A 15,816-nucleotide genomic window follows, 5' to 3' on the forward strand; every position below is an offset into this window, starting at 1 on the left:
CTGAGAGTAAACACGGAAATAATTAAGAACCGAACTCTAAAAGAAAACTAAGACTCTTTGACTGACACGGACCCATTTCCACCACCCTGTACGGTAAGCGTGGAAACCGAACTGCTAAAATTGATAAATGATCAATTAGGTAGGCTTGAGATAGTCCTTAAAGATATACACTACCAGTCAAACGTTTGGACAGCCTCAGAAATAACAGCCCAAATAAATGATTCACAGAGTTCAAGTCACAGACACATCTCAACATCAACTGTTCAGAGGAGACTGTGTGAATCAGGCCTTCATGGTCGAATTGCTGCAAAGTAACCACTACTAAAGGACACCAATAATAATAAGAGACCTGCTTGGGCCAAGACACATGAACAATGGACATTAGACCGGTGGAAATGTGTCTTTTGGTCTGGAGTCCAATTTGGAGATTTTTGGTTCCAAACGCCGTGTCATTGTGAGATGCAGTGTGGGTGAACGGATGATCTCCGCATGTGTAGTTCCCACCGTAAAACATGGAGGAGGAGGTGTTATGGTGTGGGGGTGCTTTGCTGGTGACACTCCGTGATTTATTTAGAATTCAAGGCACACTTAACCAGCATGGCTACCACAGCATTTTGCAGCGATTCGCCATCCCATCTGGTTTGGGCTTAGTGGGACTATAATTTGTTTTTCAACAGGACAATGACCCAACACACCTCCAGGCTGTGTAAGGGATATTTTACCAAGAAGGAGAGTGATAGAGTGCTGCATCAGATTACCTGGCCTACACAATCCCCGACCTCAACCCAATTGAGATGGTTTGGGATGAGTCAGACCGCAGAGTGATAGAAAAGCAGCCAACAAGTGCTCAGCATGTGGGAACACCTTCAAGCCTGTTGGAAAAGCATTCCAGGTGAAGCTGGTTGAGAGAATGCCAAGAGTGTGCAAAGCTGTCATTAAGGCAAAGGGTGGCTATGTGAAGAATCTCAAATATATTTTGATTTGTTTAACACTTTTTTGGTTACTACATGATTCCATATGTGTTATTTCATAGTTTTGATGTCTTCACAATTTTTCTACAATGTAGAAAATTGTAAAAATAAAGAAAAACCCTTGAATGAGTAGGTGTGTACAAACTTTTGACTGGTACTGTACATGAGATGAAGGCAAGCCTTGAAATGAGTGAATGAGAAAGCCGCGACACTGGAAAAATAAACTAAAAAGCTGAAGGGTACAGTCAATGTAATCGAAACTGACGTTAATGAACTTAAAAAGAGAGATCAAGTTGTTAAGAGAATCCCTACTTGATACACAGACCAGATCAATGAGCGAAAATCTGGTGCTTACCGGAATTAAAGAGATCCAGAGTGTGGTGAAAGAATTCATGGTTAAAGTGCTACAGATCCCAGGCGACACTGTCGACCAAATTAAACTTGAACGCGTACATCTTTTCGGACAGAGACGACAGAGATACGAGCGCCCAATCATTGCCAAATTTGCATCCTTTAAAGATAAAATAACGGTTAATATAGCCTACGCAAAAGACTCGCCGGCTTTAAAATAGGCATGAACGATCAGTTCCCAAAGGAAATCGCACAACGACGCAAAGTACTGTATCCACTCTTCAAAGACAGACTAAAAGGGAGACGTGTAGCTCTCGTAGTCGACAAGCTTTACATTGATAACCAACTGTTTTGAGACTCCAAGACCACTCCATGGCTATTCTAAATAAAATGGAACATCCAATACTATTAATGGCAGGGATCGTAATAAAAAAAAATATAATGAAATATTAAAATACAACAATTAATAAAGAAACTATAAATACACTATACTATTCAAGTTAGGGAACGTTGTAAAATAATTTACATTCTATGTTTTATGTATAGTATTTATAAATAGATAAAAGATAGCACAATTCGTTAAATAATAAATCCCCAAATACAAAGAACTGGAACACAAAAGTACCCAAAGCCCAAAATTAGGAAGGAATCAACAAGGTAGAAATAAAAACACAACAAACAGAGGACATAAAAGGCACAGTATGTGGGTACTTCGGGCTTCGGGTTCTTTTGTGTTCCAGTTCCTTGTATATGTGAGGGGGTGCGGGTGTGTCGGAAGATGGGGTGCCTGTGTGTTTTGTATGATTGTGTTGTGAGTGAGTAAGGAAAATGGTTGCAAATGCCAGCACCCATGTGTGTCTGCGAGCAGGAGTTGTGACAGACAGTCTTCACTTTTGCGCAGATATGGGATATACATTTTCTAATTAAAATACAAATATATAGTTTGTTTATTTTTGTCCTATCATGATGGAACAGTGCCAACCCTATATCCTATACACCGACCTGAGCGACCTACCCACTAAGGAGAAGTCCTTATCCGTTTTATAGGCCTACTGCAAGTAGCCTACGCAGCCATGACAGAAAGGTGAACGTGGTCAGGACCCACTAAAGCAGCACCGCCCCCTCAAGAGTCTGAGCATAATATACAAGGATTTTCTCAAAGCTGCTAATGAGAACCTTGACGACCTCGTACCTAGCCGTAGGAATTCCGGTGGAGTACCCCACCCAGGTAGTGGCACTGCTGGTAACACTGGCTGCAGTAACCCATGGAGAGGGAGTCACACTCTGACAATCAGAGAGGGGACATATCATATTATTGTGGCCCTGGCGGCACAGAATAATCAAACGGTCTGACTGCACAGAGGTGCTTGGGAAGATGGGTCTCAACGGGGGAACAGCGTGTGTGGGTGTTGGGGGTAAGGGGGGTGTCCGAGCTCCATCACCTAGTACTAGATATTGGTTAATCAAATCTTCCCATTCCTGCTCAATTTGGAAATTTGGCATGCCTTCTTAAACAGCCAAACTGTATATGCATTCACACATCAAGTCTTCTCTTGAGTTGGGCTCTGGGACGGAACAACTGTTGAACATTTAAGCTTTTGTTTGTGTGTGTGTGTGTGTGGGGGGGGGGGGGGGGTGAGTCAGTGTATGCATCCCACATCTGTTGACAAAAATTCATTCCTACTACCGGCCGTTGTTATAGGTAACAATCCGTCGTAAAAGTGCTTATATTATTATGCGTATTATCCGTCAATTCTGGGAATAAATTCTGGGAATAAATTAAGATATGCAAGAGTTTTATATACACACGGTGCCTTCAGAAAGTATTCAGACCCCTTGACTTTTTCCACATTTTGTTACATTACAACCTTATTATAATATGGATTCAATTGGTTTTCTTCCTCATCTATCTACACACAATACCCCATAATGACAAAGCAAAAAAAGGTTTAGAAATGTTTGCTAATTTATTAACAATAAAAACGGAAATGTCACATTCACATAAATATTCAGACCCTTTACTGAGTACTTTGTTGAAGCACTTTGGCAGCGATTACAGCATCGAGTCTTCTAGGGTATGACGCTACAAGCTTGGCACACCTGTATTTAAAAAAAAATTGTTTCTCCTATTCTTCTCTGCAGATGCTCTCAAGCTCTGTCAGGTTGGATGGGGAGTGTTGCTGCACAGCTATTTTCAGGTCTCTCCAGAGATGTTTGATCGGGTTCAGGTCCGGGCTCTGGCTGGGCCACTCAAGGACATTCAGAGACTTGTCCCGAAGCCACTCCTGCATTGTCTTGGCTGTGTGCTTAAGGTCACTGTCCTGTTAGAAGGTGAACCTTCGCCCCAGTCTGAGGTCCTGAGCGCATTGGAGCAGGTTTTCATCAACGATCTCTCTGTACTTTTCTCCGTTCATCTTTCCCTCGATCCTGACTAGTATCCGAGTCCCTGCCACTGAAAAACATCCCAACAGAATGATGCTGCCACCACAATGCTTCACCATAGGGATGGTGCCAGGTTTCCTCCAGACGTGACGCTTGGCATTCAGGCCAAAGAGTTCAATATTGGTTTCATCAGACCAGAGAATCTTGTTTCTCATGGTCTGAGAGTCTTTACATAACTTTTGGCAAACTGTAAGTGGGCTGTATTTGTATTTATTATGGATCCCCATTAGCTTTCTAAGGTCCAGCAAAATTAAGGCAGTTATACATTTTTTTAAACTTTACAATACATTCCAAACATATTTGACAGCATATTAAGTGTGCCCTCAGGCCCCTACTCTACGACCACATATCTACAACACAAAATCCATGTGTACGCGTGTGTATAGTGCGTATGCTATCGTGTGTTTGTATGGATGTGTCTGTGCCTATGTTTGTGTTGCTTCACAGTCCCTGCTGTTCCATAAGGTGTATTTTAATCTGTTTTTTTAAAATCTAATTTTACTGCTGGCATGAGTTACTTGATGTGGAATACAGTTCCATGTAGTCATGGCTCTATGTAGTACTGTGCACCTCCCATAGTCTGTTCTGGACTTGGGGACTGTGAAGAGACCTCTGGTGGCATGTCTGGTGGGGTATGGATGGGTGTCCGAGATGTGTGCCAGTAGTTCAAACAAACAGCTCGGTGCATTCAACATGTCAATACCTCTCACAAATACAAGTAGTGATGAAGTCAATCTCTCCTCCACTTTGAGCCATGAGAGATAGACATGCATATTATTAATGTTAGCTCTCTGTGTACATCTAAGGGTCAGCCGTGCTGCCAGGTTCTGAGCCAATTGCAAGTCCCTCTTTGTTGCACCTGACCACACGACTGAACAGTAGTCCAGGTGCAACAAAACTAGGGCCTGTAGGACCTGCCTTGTAATAGTGCTGTTAAGAATGCAGAGGAGTGCTTTATTATGGACAGACTTCTCTCCATCCTAGCTACTGTTGTATCAATATGTTTTGACCATGGCAGTTTACAATCCAGGGTTACTCCAAGCAGTTTAGTCACCTCAACTTGCTCAATTACCACATTATTCATTACAAGATTTGGTTGAGGTTTAGGGTTTAGTGAATGATTTGTCCCAAATACAATGCTTTTAGTTTTTGAAATATTTAGGACTAACTTATTCCTTACCACCCATTCTGAAACTAAATGCAGCTCTTTGTTAAGTGTTGCAGTTATTTAAGTTGCTGTGGAAGCTGACTTGTATAGTGTTGAGTCATCCGCATACATATACACACTGGCTTTACTCAAAGCCAGTGGCATGTCGTTAGCAAAGATTGAAAAAAGAAGGGGCCTAGACAGCTGTCCTGGGGAATTCCTGATTCTACCTATATTATGTTGGAGAGGCTTCCATTAAAGAACACACTCTGTGTTCTGTTAAACAGGAAACTCTTTATCCACAATATAGCAGGGGGTGTAAAGGGGCTGAAGAGTGGCTTCCATCTGGCCACTCTACCATAAAGGCCTGATTGGTGGAGTGCTGCAGAGATGGTTGTCCTTCTGGAAGGTTCTCCCATCTCCACAGAGGAACTCTAGAGCTCTGTCAGAGTGACCATAGGGTTATTGGTCACCTACCTGACCAAGGCCCTTCTCCCCCGATTGCTCAGTTTGGCCGGGCAGCCAGCTCTAGGAAGAGTATTGGTGGTTCCAAACGTCTTCCATTTAAGAATGATGGAGGCCACTGTGTTCTTGGGGACCTTCAATGCTGCAGAAATGTTTTCGTACCCTTCCCCAGATCTGTGCCTCGACACAATCCTCTCTCAGAGCTCTACGGACAATTCCTTTGACCTCATGGCCTGGTTTTTGCTCTGACATGCAGTGTCAGCTGTGGGACCTTATATAGACAGGTGCGTGCCCTTCCAAATCATGTCCCATCAATTGAGTTTACCACAGGTGGTAAATTGTTTCTTGCCTTTCCCTGGGCATCATTCACAAGTGATAATATATAATTCACAAGTGATAGGCTAATATTGTCACCCATCAGACTATTCTTGATTTAATCTTGTGTTTACATACACTAAATAATATGTGTGAAACAGCCCCAGTTGCAGCTACTGTATGCTTAACAGTGCAAATATCATGGTACAGCTATATGGACACTCAATTATCATGGTACTTCTTAATGGTAAGTTTACAAACATATATTATGGTAAGTATAATCAAAACTTGTATCTCATTATGGTCAGTGGTGAAATAAGTATAGTTAGTTATAATTTTAATGGCTTAGCAGATAATTAAAAAAGACGATCAGTCTTTACATGGCTAAAAGAGAAGGAATATAATATAGCAATTAATGATACATCTGTAGACGAAGTTGTATGGAAAAAGGACCCTGGGGGGGCAAAATATATTTCTCTCATGGGCAAAGAAACTCAAAAGGAGTAATGATATGAATTAACAATCATTTTGATCCGAATGTGCAAACTGTTCAAACAGATCCACAAGGAAGGTGGATCCTTTCAAATTTGCTATTGGACCATAAACAGATTTTGCTAATTAATCTATATAGTCTAAATAATGATGATCCACGCTTCTTTGAAAATATATATAATAATTTATCGAGTTTACTGGCAATAGATGACTCAATTATTATGCTGAGAGACTATAATATGGTTTCAAGTAAAGGAAATCGCGCTACAAACTATTACCCTCATGCAATTAAGGAAATTACGAATATTATGTAAATATTGGATATACTGAGGCTTAAATATCCTGACCTAGTGACATACAGTGGGGAAAAAAAGTATTTAGTCAGCCACCAATTGTGCAAGTTCTCCCACTTAAAAAGATGAGAGAGGCCTGTAATTTTCATCATAGGTACACGTCAACTATGACAGACAAAATGAGGAAAAAAAATCCAGAAAATCACATTGTAGGATTTTTAATGAATTTATTTGCAAATTATGGTGGAAAATAAGTATTTGGTCAATAACAAAAGTTTCTCAATACTTTGTTATATACCCTTTGTTGGCAATGACACAGGTCAAACGTTTTCTGTAAGTCTTCACAAGGTTTTCACACACTGTTGCTGGTATTTTGGCCCATTCCATGCAGATCTCCTCTAGAGTAGTGATGTTTTGGGGCTGTCGCTGGGCAACACGGACTTTCAACTCCCTCCAAAGATTTTCTATGGGGTTGAGATCTGGAGACTGGCTAGGCCACTCCAGGACCTTGAAATGCTTCTTACGAAGCCACTCCTTCGTTGCCCGGGCGGTGTGTTTGGGATCATTGTCATGCTGAAAGACCCAGCCACTTTTCATCTTCAATGTCCTTGCTGATGGAAGGAGGTTTTCACTCAAAATCTCACGATACATGGCCCCATTCATTCTTTCCTTTACACGGATCAGTCGTCCTGGTCCCTTTGCAGAAAAACAGCCCCAAAGCATGATTTTTCCACCCCCATGCTTCACAGTAGGTATGGTGTTCTTTGGATGCAACTCAGCATTCTTTGTCCTCCAAACACGACGAGTTGAGTTTTTACCAAAAGGTTCTATTTTGGTTTCATCTGACCATATGACATTCTCCCAATCCTCTTCTGGATCATCAAAATCCACTCTAGCAAACTTCAGACGGGCCTGGACATGTACTGGCTTAAGCAGGGGGACACGTCTTGCACTGCAGGATTTGAGTCCCTGGCGGCGTAGTGTGTTACTGATGGTAGGCTTTGTTTGGTCCCAGCTCTCTGCAGGTCATTCAATAGGTCCCCCCGTGTGGTTCTGGGATTTTTGCTCACCGTTCTTGTGATCATTTTGACCCCACGGGGTGAGATCTTGCGTGGAGCCCCAGATCGAGGGAGATTATCAGTGGTCTTGTATGTCTTCCATTTCCTAATAATTGCTCCCACAGTTGATTTCTTCAAACCAAGCTGCTTACCTATTGCAGATTCAGTCTTCCCAGCCTGGTGCAGGTCTACAATTTTGTTTCTGGTGTCCTTTGACAGCTCTTTGGTCTTGGCCATAGTGGAGTTTGGAGTGTGACTGTTTGAGGTTGTGGACAGGTGTCTTTTATACTGATAACAAGTTCAAACAGGTGCCATTAATACAGGTAACGAGTGGAGGACAGAGGAGCCTCTTAAAGAAGAAGTTACAGGTCTGTGAGAGCCAGAAATCTTGCTTGTTTGTAGGTGACCAAATACTTATTTTCCACCATAATTTGCAAATAAATTCATTAAAAATCCTACAATGTGATTTTCTGGATTTTTTTTCTCAATTTGTCTGTCATAGTTGACATGTACCTATGATGAAAATACAGGCCTCTCATCTTTTTAAGTGGGAGAACTTGCACAATTGGTTGCTGACTAAATACTTTTTTCCCCGCTGTATACATGGCGGAGGCTCAATCAAGCTAGTCTTCTTGACTACATTCTTATGTCATTTTTGCTGGCACCAAAAGTTAAAAGAGTGTTGATAGGGGACAGAATGCGGTATTACCATCAAATAATTGGAATACATATTCCTCTTACAGAATTTCCGCGAGGGCGAGGATATTGGAAATGTAACCAATACCTACTGGATGAAAATCTGTTTTTTAACCAAGACAGAAGAATCTATAACTGACTTTCTCTACATAACATACAGTGAGGGAAAAAAGTATTTGATCCCCTTCTTATTTTGTACGTTTGCCCACTGACAAAGACATAATCAGTCTATCATTTTAATGGTAGGTTTATTTGAACAGTGAGAATAACAACAAAAAAATCCAGAAAAATTCATGTCAAAAATGTTATAAATTGATTTGCATTTTAATGAGGGAAATAAGTATTTGACCCCCTCTCAATCAGAACGATTTCTGGCTCCCAGGGAGCTCCCTGGTACTAGGAGTGCTCCTAATCTCAGTTTGTTACCTATATAAAAAGACACCTGTCCACAGAAGCAATAAATCAATCAGATTCCAAACTCTCCACCATGGCCAAGACCAAAGAGCTCTCCAAGGATGTCAGGGACAACATTGTAGACCTACACAAGGCTGGAATGGGCTACAAGACCATCGCCAAGCAGCTTGGTGAGAAGGTGACAACAGTTGGTGCGATTATTCACAAATGGAAGAAACAAAAAAGAACTGTCAATCTCCCTCGGCCTGGGGCTCCATGCAAGATCTCACCTCGTGGAGTTGCAATGATCATGAGAATGGTGAGGAATCAGCCAGGAACTACGCGGAGGATCTTGTCAATGATCTCAAGGCAGCTGGCACCATAGTCACCAAGAAAACAATTGGTAACACACTACGCCGTGAAGGACTAAAATCCTGCAGCGACCGCAAGGTCCCCCTGCTCAAGAAAGCACATATACAGGCCCGTCTGAAGTTTGCCAATGAACATCTGAATGATTCAGAGGAGAACAGGGTGAAAGTGTTGTGATCAGATGAGACCAAAATCGAGCTCTTTGGCATCAACTCAACTCGCCATGTTTACCTATGACCCCAATAACACCATCCCCACCGTCAAACATGGAGGTGGAAACATTATGCTTTGGGGGTGTTTTTCTGCTAAGGGGACAGGACAACTTCACTGCATCATAGGGACGATGGACAGGGCCATGTACCGTCAAATCTTGGTTGAGAACCTCCTTCCCTCAGCCAGGGCATTGAAAATGGGTCGTGGATGGGTATTCCAGCATGACAATGACCCAAAACACATGGTCAAGGCAACAAACGAGTGGCTCAAGAAGAAGCACATTAAGGTCCTGGAGTGGCCTAGTCAGTCTCCAGACCTTAATCCCATAAAAAATCTGTGGAGGGAGCTGAAGGTTCGAGTTGCCAAACATCAGCCTTGAAACCTTAATGACTTGGAGAAGATCTGCAAAATCCATCCTGAGATGTGTGGAAACCTGGTGGCCAACTACAAGAAACGTCTGACCTCTGTGATTGCCAACAAGGGTTTTGCCACCAAGTACTAAGTCATGTTTTGCAGAGGGGTCAAATACTTATTTCCCTCATTATAATGAAAATCAATTTATAACATTTTTTACATGCATTTTTCTGGATTTTTTTAAATGTTATTCTGTCTCTCACTGTTCAAATAAACCTATCATTAAAATTATAGACTGGTCATGTCTTTGTCAGTGGGCAAACGTACAAAATCAGCAGGGGATCAAATATTTTTTTCCCTCACTGTAGGTACAGCAGATCCCCTTATTGTATGGGACACTTTTAAATATGCCTTTAGAGGCCATGCAATTCAATACTAATATTTAAAACTAAAACAATTTAGGTCAAAAGAGTTCATCTTAAAAAAGGAAATAGAGGAACTAACAGTACATATACATAGCAATAAAAACTGTAACAGAGGCACACAATGAGTTAGAGGAAAAACAAAAATAAATGGAGGAACCTATTCAAGAAAGATCCAGTGTAATATATTTTTTTTTTTAAATATAGCAAACTGGATGGAATATTAGGAGAAATGCACCAAATTATTTTGAATCTTCAACATAGAAATGCTACCAAAAATAATTTATAGAAACTAGTTTCAAATTACAGAGTCATCTATGATTCTCCAAACAATATTTTGAAAGACGAAGCAAAGTACTTTAAGCATATGTTTTCATTTTAGTCTCCTCCATCTCCACTAACTGAAGTTAATTGTAAGGATTTTTTTTCTATTAATACTGTAATATGAACAGCTATACAGAAAGACTAATGTTAAGGCCTAATTACAGAGGAGGAACTTCTAGATGCAATTAAAGCTTTGAAGTCCAGGAAAACTCCAGGGCTGGATGGCATATCAGTTGAGGTATATAAAATATTTTTCAATGTACTCAAAGGTCCGTTATTAACATGTTTTAATCACTCCTATAAGAATGGTAGACTATCAGATGCTCAGCCAAAAGGTCTGATTTCACTATTACTGAAACATGACTCAGATGGTAAAGATCCAGTCCACCTAAAAAACTGGAGACCCCATAAACTTCAGTGTTGTGATGCCAAAATCCTAGCAAAATTAATTAAAAAGGTATTATCGGATATTATTCATCCTAATCAGACAGATTTTTTTACCTGGACGATACATTGGAGATAATATAAGACAATATAACACTAATCTGGGAAACCAGGCCTGGTATTCATAGCATATACAACTGCCTGGACTATTTTAATTTTGGAGAATCTCTTATGCAATGGGTTCAAGTTATGTATAGTAACCCCTGGTGTAAAATAGTAAATAATGGCTACTTCTCAGAAAGTATTAAATTGTCAAGAGGAGTAAAACAAGGCTGTCCACTATCGGCATATCTATTAATTATAGCCATCGAAATGTTAGATATTAAAAGCAGATCCAACAATAATATCAAGGGGCTAGAAATCCAGGGTTTAAAAACAAAAGGTGTCATTGTACGCTGATGATTCATGTTTTCTTCTAAATCTGCAATTTGGATCCCTGCACAGTCTCATAGAGGATCTAGATAATTTTACGAACCTCTCTGGATTAAAACCAAATTATGATAAGTGTACCATATTAGGTATTGGATCTAAAACAATATCCAACTTTTACATTTAAATGGTCCGACGGTGATGTGGACATACTCTGTATTCATATCCCAAAAATAAAGAAATAATCTCACTACAATAGATTTTAATAGAAAGTTAGCCAAATTAGATAAGATTTTGCTACCATGGAAAGGACAATACCTGTCTATTTGTGGAAGAATCACCCTGATTAATTATTAAGTCATATCCCAGTTTACCTATTTACTTGTGGACCTGCCTACACCTAAAAAACATTCCACTTTATTTGGAAAGGCAAGCCAGACAAAATTAAATGGGCCTATTTATATAATTAATATGAATTCGAAGGGCAGAAATGATTAAATATTAAAGCATTGGAACTCTCACTAAAGGCTTCAGTCATACAAAAACTATACTTAAATCCAAACTGGTTCTCTAGCAGATTAGTAAGAATGGGTCACCCTGTGCTCACTTTCGGTTATTTGACAATGAAATAATCTCTAAAATATCACTATTTTTAAAACAAGCAATAGAAAACTGATTGCAATTTCAGTTTAATCCACCAGAAAAGACTGAACAAATATTAGAAAAAATATTATGGTTAAACTCAAATTTACTAATTGATTAAAAAAAAAACATAAACAGTATAAACTAATGTATAGAATTTATTATAGAAGAGACAAAATTCACAAATTCTTCATCCCAGAGTCCTGTCTTAAGTGTAAAACTAATAATGACTCAATAATCCATGCTTTCTGGGAATGCTATAAAGTCCAAAAGTTATGGGTGGAGCTTCAAAGTTGGCTTTCAGAAGTATTACAATGTCAATTTACTTTTAATCCGTCTGTCTGCATATTTCAAGACATGGCATTTGGGAGTGTAGTGAGATAGGCTATCACTCATCATTAACACAATGGAAAAATCTAATTATTTATTACTGAAATATTGAAATAGCATGGGTGACCGAGAAATATATTTAAGGCCAAGTGGCAAACAATAATGCAGGCACTAGGGATGGGGGTGTGAGCATGCAGTTCTGGTAGATGTAGTCATTGTTTATGTGCGTCTGTAAATCATATGTTTAAGTTTTTATCTGGAGTGGATTTTTTAATTTTTACAATTTTAAAATACATTTTAAAGAAACAAACACTACATTACAATGTCTTGTTACGATTGATGCAACAGTCAGCGTTTGAGTTGATCACATTGTTTTTTCACAGAAACATTTAGCACAAACAGTTAATTTTGGATGCAGATGTTGAGACATTCACAGAAGTAGTAACAGCATAACACAATTCTCATCCAAATTTGAAAATGTAGGCTACATTAGTCCTAGTGATAACTGAAGAAAGTGTGAGTGAACATAAAGCGGTCATGTTTAGCTAACTCTCGGCTGATAGAAACTATATTATGTAATATATAACAATGATGGGTGAGCTCGCCAGTGATCAACATAAATGAGTAAAACACTTTCTAAAAGTAAACGACAGCGAGTAGAGTTTGCTTTTCCACGTCAACCAAAGATAAGACGAGCTAACAAGATGAAACGGGTCTGTTTGCAGTATGCATGTTGAAGGTGAAGGGGGTGTGTCGTCTACCATCAGTCATTTCCCATCATTCACTTCCGGGAGTTTACTCAAAAGATGAGTAAACCATCCCTTCACCTCATTTTGCTATAACATCTTTGGTCTGACAGACATTTACGTGACACCCAGAATGCATTGAATGACGTCAACAAACCTGGCTCCACACATAGCCGGCAAATAGCTTAGCATTAGCTCATCATAATCAGTACCACCTCCAAAAAAGTATTTTACACACATTATATGTGTCCATTACAATCTATGCAAGAGTCGGAACGCATGATTTGCCACCAGTACTTGAAAACGTGACTACAACAGTAAATAAATAAATAATTACCACACAAACCATTTTCTGATTGTGATTTATCGATACAGATGGCGCCTGCCGGTGTTATGATACTGATGATTTGTTGCCACAGATGGTTTGTTTATGTTTCTACCGTTGTGGCTAGATGAAGTAGCTAGGCCTACAACAACTCCATCTAGTGGTCGTGTCAGGGACAACAGTTGCTGACAACTAGCATTGTAGCTAAGCCTAACCCTAACCCTTTTCCTAACCTTAAACTCATTCTCTTAACCTCCTACATTAATTCACCTAACCTGCTGCGTTAGTTCTCCTAACCTGCTATGTAAACAAACCATCTGTAGAGACAAATAAACAGTATCACCACACCGGCAGCCAATCACGTCACCCCTGACACTCACCTGGAGCCATGCACTGTTGTTGTTTATGTATGTAGTTAGTGGAAATGCAGAAAAATCTGAATATGTTTTGTAAATTCTGAATGAGTCTAAGTATGAAAGTGAGGAATCCGATTCTGAAACTGACAGTGAGGAGCTGCCCCCCAACTTTGTGGCCATTGAGAACCCTGAATCTGAGGACCCCTTGCCCACCAACGAAGTCCCAGGTCCCTCTGAAGATGCTGGTGTTGGCAATGGATAAGGCAGGCATGATTAACAGCTTTATGGTATGTGCTTGGAAAACCACCAAATGGTATAAGAAAATATGTTTCCATCTGATCAACACTGCTGCCCTCAATGGCCACATAGTTCACCGCCAGCTAACAAGTGAGATGATTACTGAACTAGGTTTTTTGTAATTGGACATACAGTTCACATACAAATCAAATACAGCTCCATTATGCAATTATATTGACAATATATCACCCACCTCCCCACTGCCTCATCATCCTCTCCACTCCCTCATCCTCCCCAATCCCTCTCCAAACAGTATGTTGCTAGCATACAAAAGCTGGCTTCAATCTTCGGCAAGAAAGGTGTCCAGTTCCAGTTATGATGTGGACAAATAATGTTCAATACTGTTTGTGTGTGTGGTTTCTGAAAGTACAGAATTAAGAGGAATTATTAGGAATTTAAAATACAAACAGTATATAGCAATAAAACAATTTTACAATGAAGTAACATATATAAAATATATAAAAATAATAAGTTGCATTGACAATATGATACTTATGAATGATAACTGAAGAGCTCCACAAGGGGGCAGGGCAGGGCAGAAGTATGCTAAACAGGCAAAATGAATACACAGGCCAATGCAACGGTCATGATAAGGCCAGGGCAGCTTCAAACGATACAACACAAGCTAATACTTCTCTGACACCATTAGCATTGTTTTACAGAACTAATAGAAGAATGTAGCTACATAAGATCAATTGTGTATAACACCATAAAGGTTATGAAATGAGTGTCTGTGGTTGTAAAGGCAACAGAATACATTATGCTCCATACATACGGTGTGCCACAGTAGAAATGACATAACACAATATACAGAAACTGTATTATGATAAGGTAATAAGGCACTTACTTTGATAGGAATGCACACATGTACAAAGTAATTATTAGTAAGGCAAACAACAATGAAGGCAATGTGGGCGCCAGCCGGAAAATGTGCAAGAGGGAAAAAGTTTGGGCATGTTCTGTTCTGACTGGAAATGCGCAAATGTCTGCATACTTGACCTGGGGAAACACTGGGGGAGTGCTTGGGCTCTCATCGAAGATTGTCCTGCTCATCTAGCTAATCCTCGCCTTACATTAGCATAGCATGCCTCAAACGTAAATTGTCCGCCACAGTGAAATGGGCTACTTCTATGTGAATTAATGAAGCGGAACTCACATTATTTCAAACTGTTGTATGAAAAACATTTCTTTAACCTTTTCACATGTGAGTTCCAAATATCTCTAACGGTGGCCCCAGCGTGAGTTGTTTTATGCACGTGATGTCAGAATGCACTCTCTGTTCCAAAATGTGATTGTTACGCAACAGGACAGTTAACACACACTGCCTACTAATTATCTATAGGCTGTGTTTCAACTTGTCAATTTCAAATAATTTTCTAACAAGTGTTCTGCCTCCTCATTAATTCACATAGAAGTAGCCCATTTCAGCACTGCGGACAATTTATGCTTGAGGCTTTACGGAGCCGGACAAACTTCTGTCTTCAAGGAGAGCCCACGCACTTCACCAATGTTTCCGCAGACATTTGCGCAGTCTTGCACGAATTGGAAAATTTTCTGGCTGGCACTCGCATTGCCTTCCTTGTTGTTTTCCTTACAAATAATAACTTTGGACATGTGTGCGTTCCTATCAAAGTAAGTGCCTTATTTTCTATATATCGTGTTGTTGTTTCTACTGTAGCATACAGTATGTATGTATGTATGTATGTATGGAGCATAATGGTTTATTATTCACGTTTTCAAGTACTGGTGACAAATAATGCATTCCGACACATATAATGCGTGTAAAATACATTTTTTGAAGGTTGTACTGATTATGAGTTAATGCTAAGCTATTTGCCAGCTATGTGTGGTGCCATGTTTGTTGACATTATACAATGCATTCTGGGTGTCAAGTAAACTTCTATCAGACCAAAGATGTTATAATGAGGTGAAGTGTAAACTTCTGGAAGTGAATGAAGGGAAGTGAATGATCGTAGACGACACACCCCCTTAAACATGCATA

The 15,816-nt window shown here is 39.8% G+C and overlaps 1 protein-coding gene across 3 annotated transcripts in view; it reads right to left on the bottom strand.

Annotated features, from left to right (window-relative positions):
• LOC311141628 (hypermethylated in cancer 2 protein-like) overlaps positions 1-15,816 on the bottom strand; it is a 73,178-nt gene that overhangs the window by 9,654 nt on the left and 47,708 nt on the right. The window contains exon 2 of one of the 3 annotated variants that reach the window (XM_084177018.1): positions 14,008-14,174. The exons of the other annotated variants lie outside the window; for them this stretch is intronic. The gene's annotated coding sequence lies outside the window, so the exon portion shown is untranslated. The remainder of the gene's footprint in view (positions 1-14,007; positions 14,175-15,816) is intronic. 3 annotated transcript variants of the gene reach the window in all.

This window comes from Coregonus lavaretus, assembly GCF_964263955.1.
Source record: "Coregonus lavaretus genome assembly, chromosome: 14".
Classification (NCBI taxonomy): Eukaryota; Metazoa; Chordata; class Actinopteri; order Salmoniformes; family Salmonidae; genus Coregonus; species Coregonus lavaretus.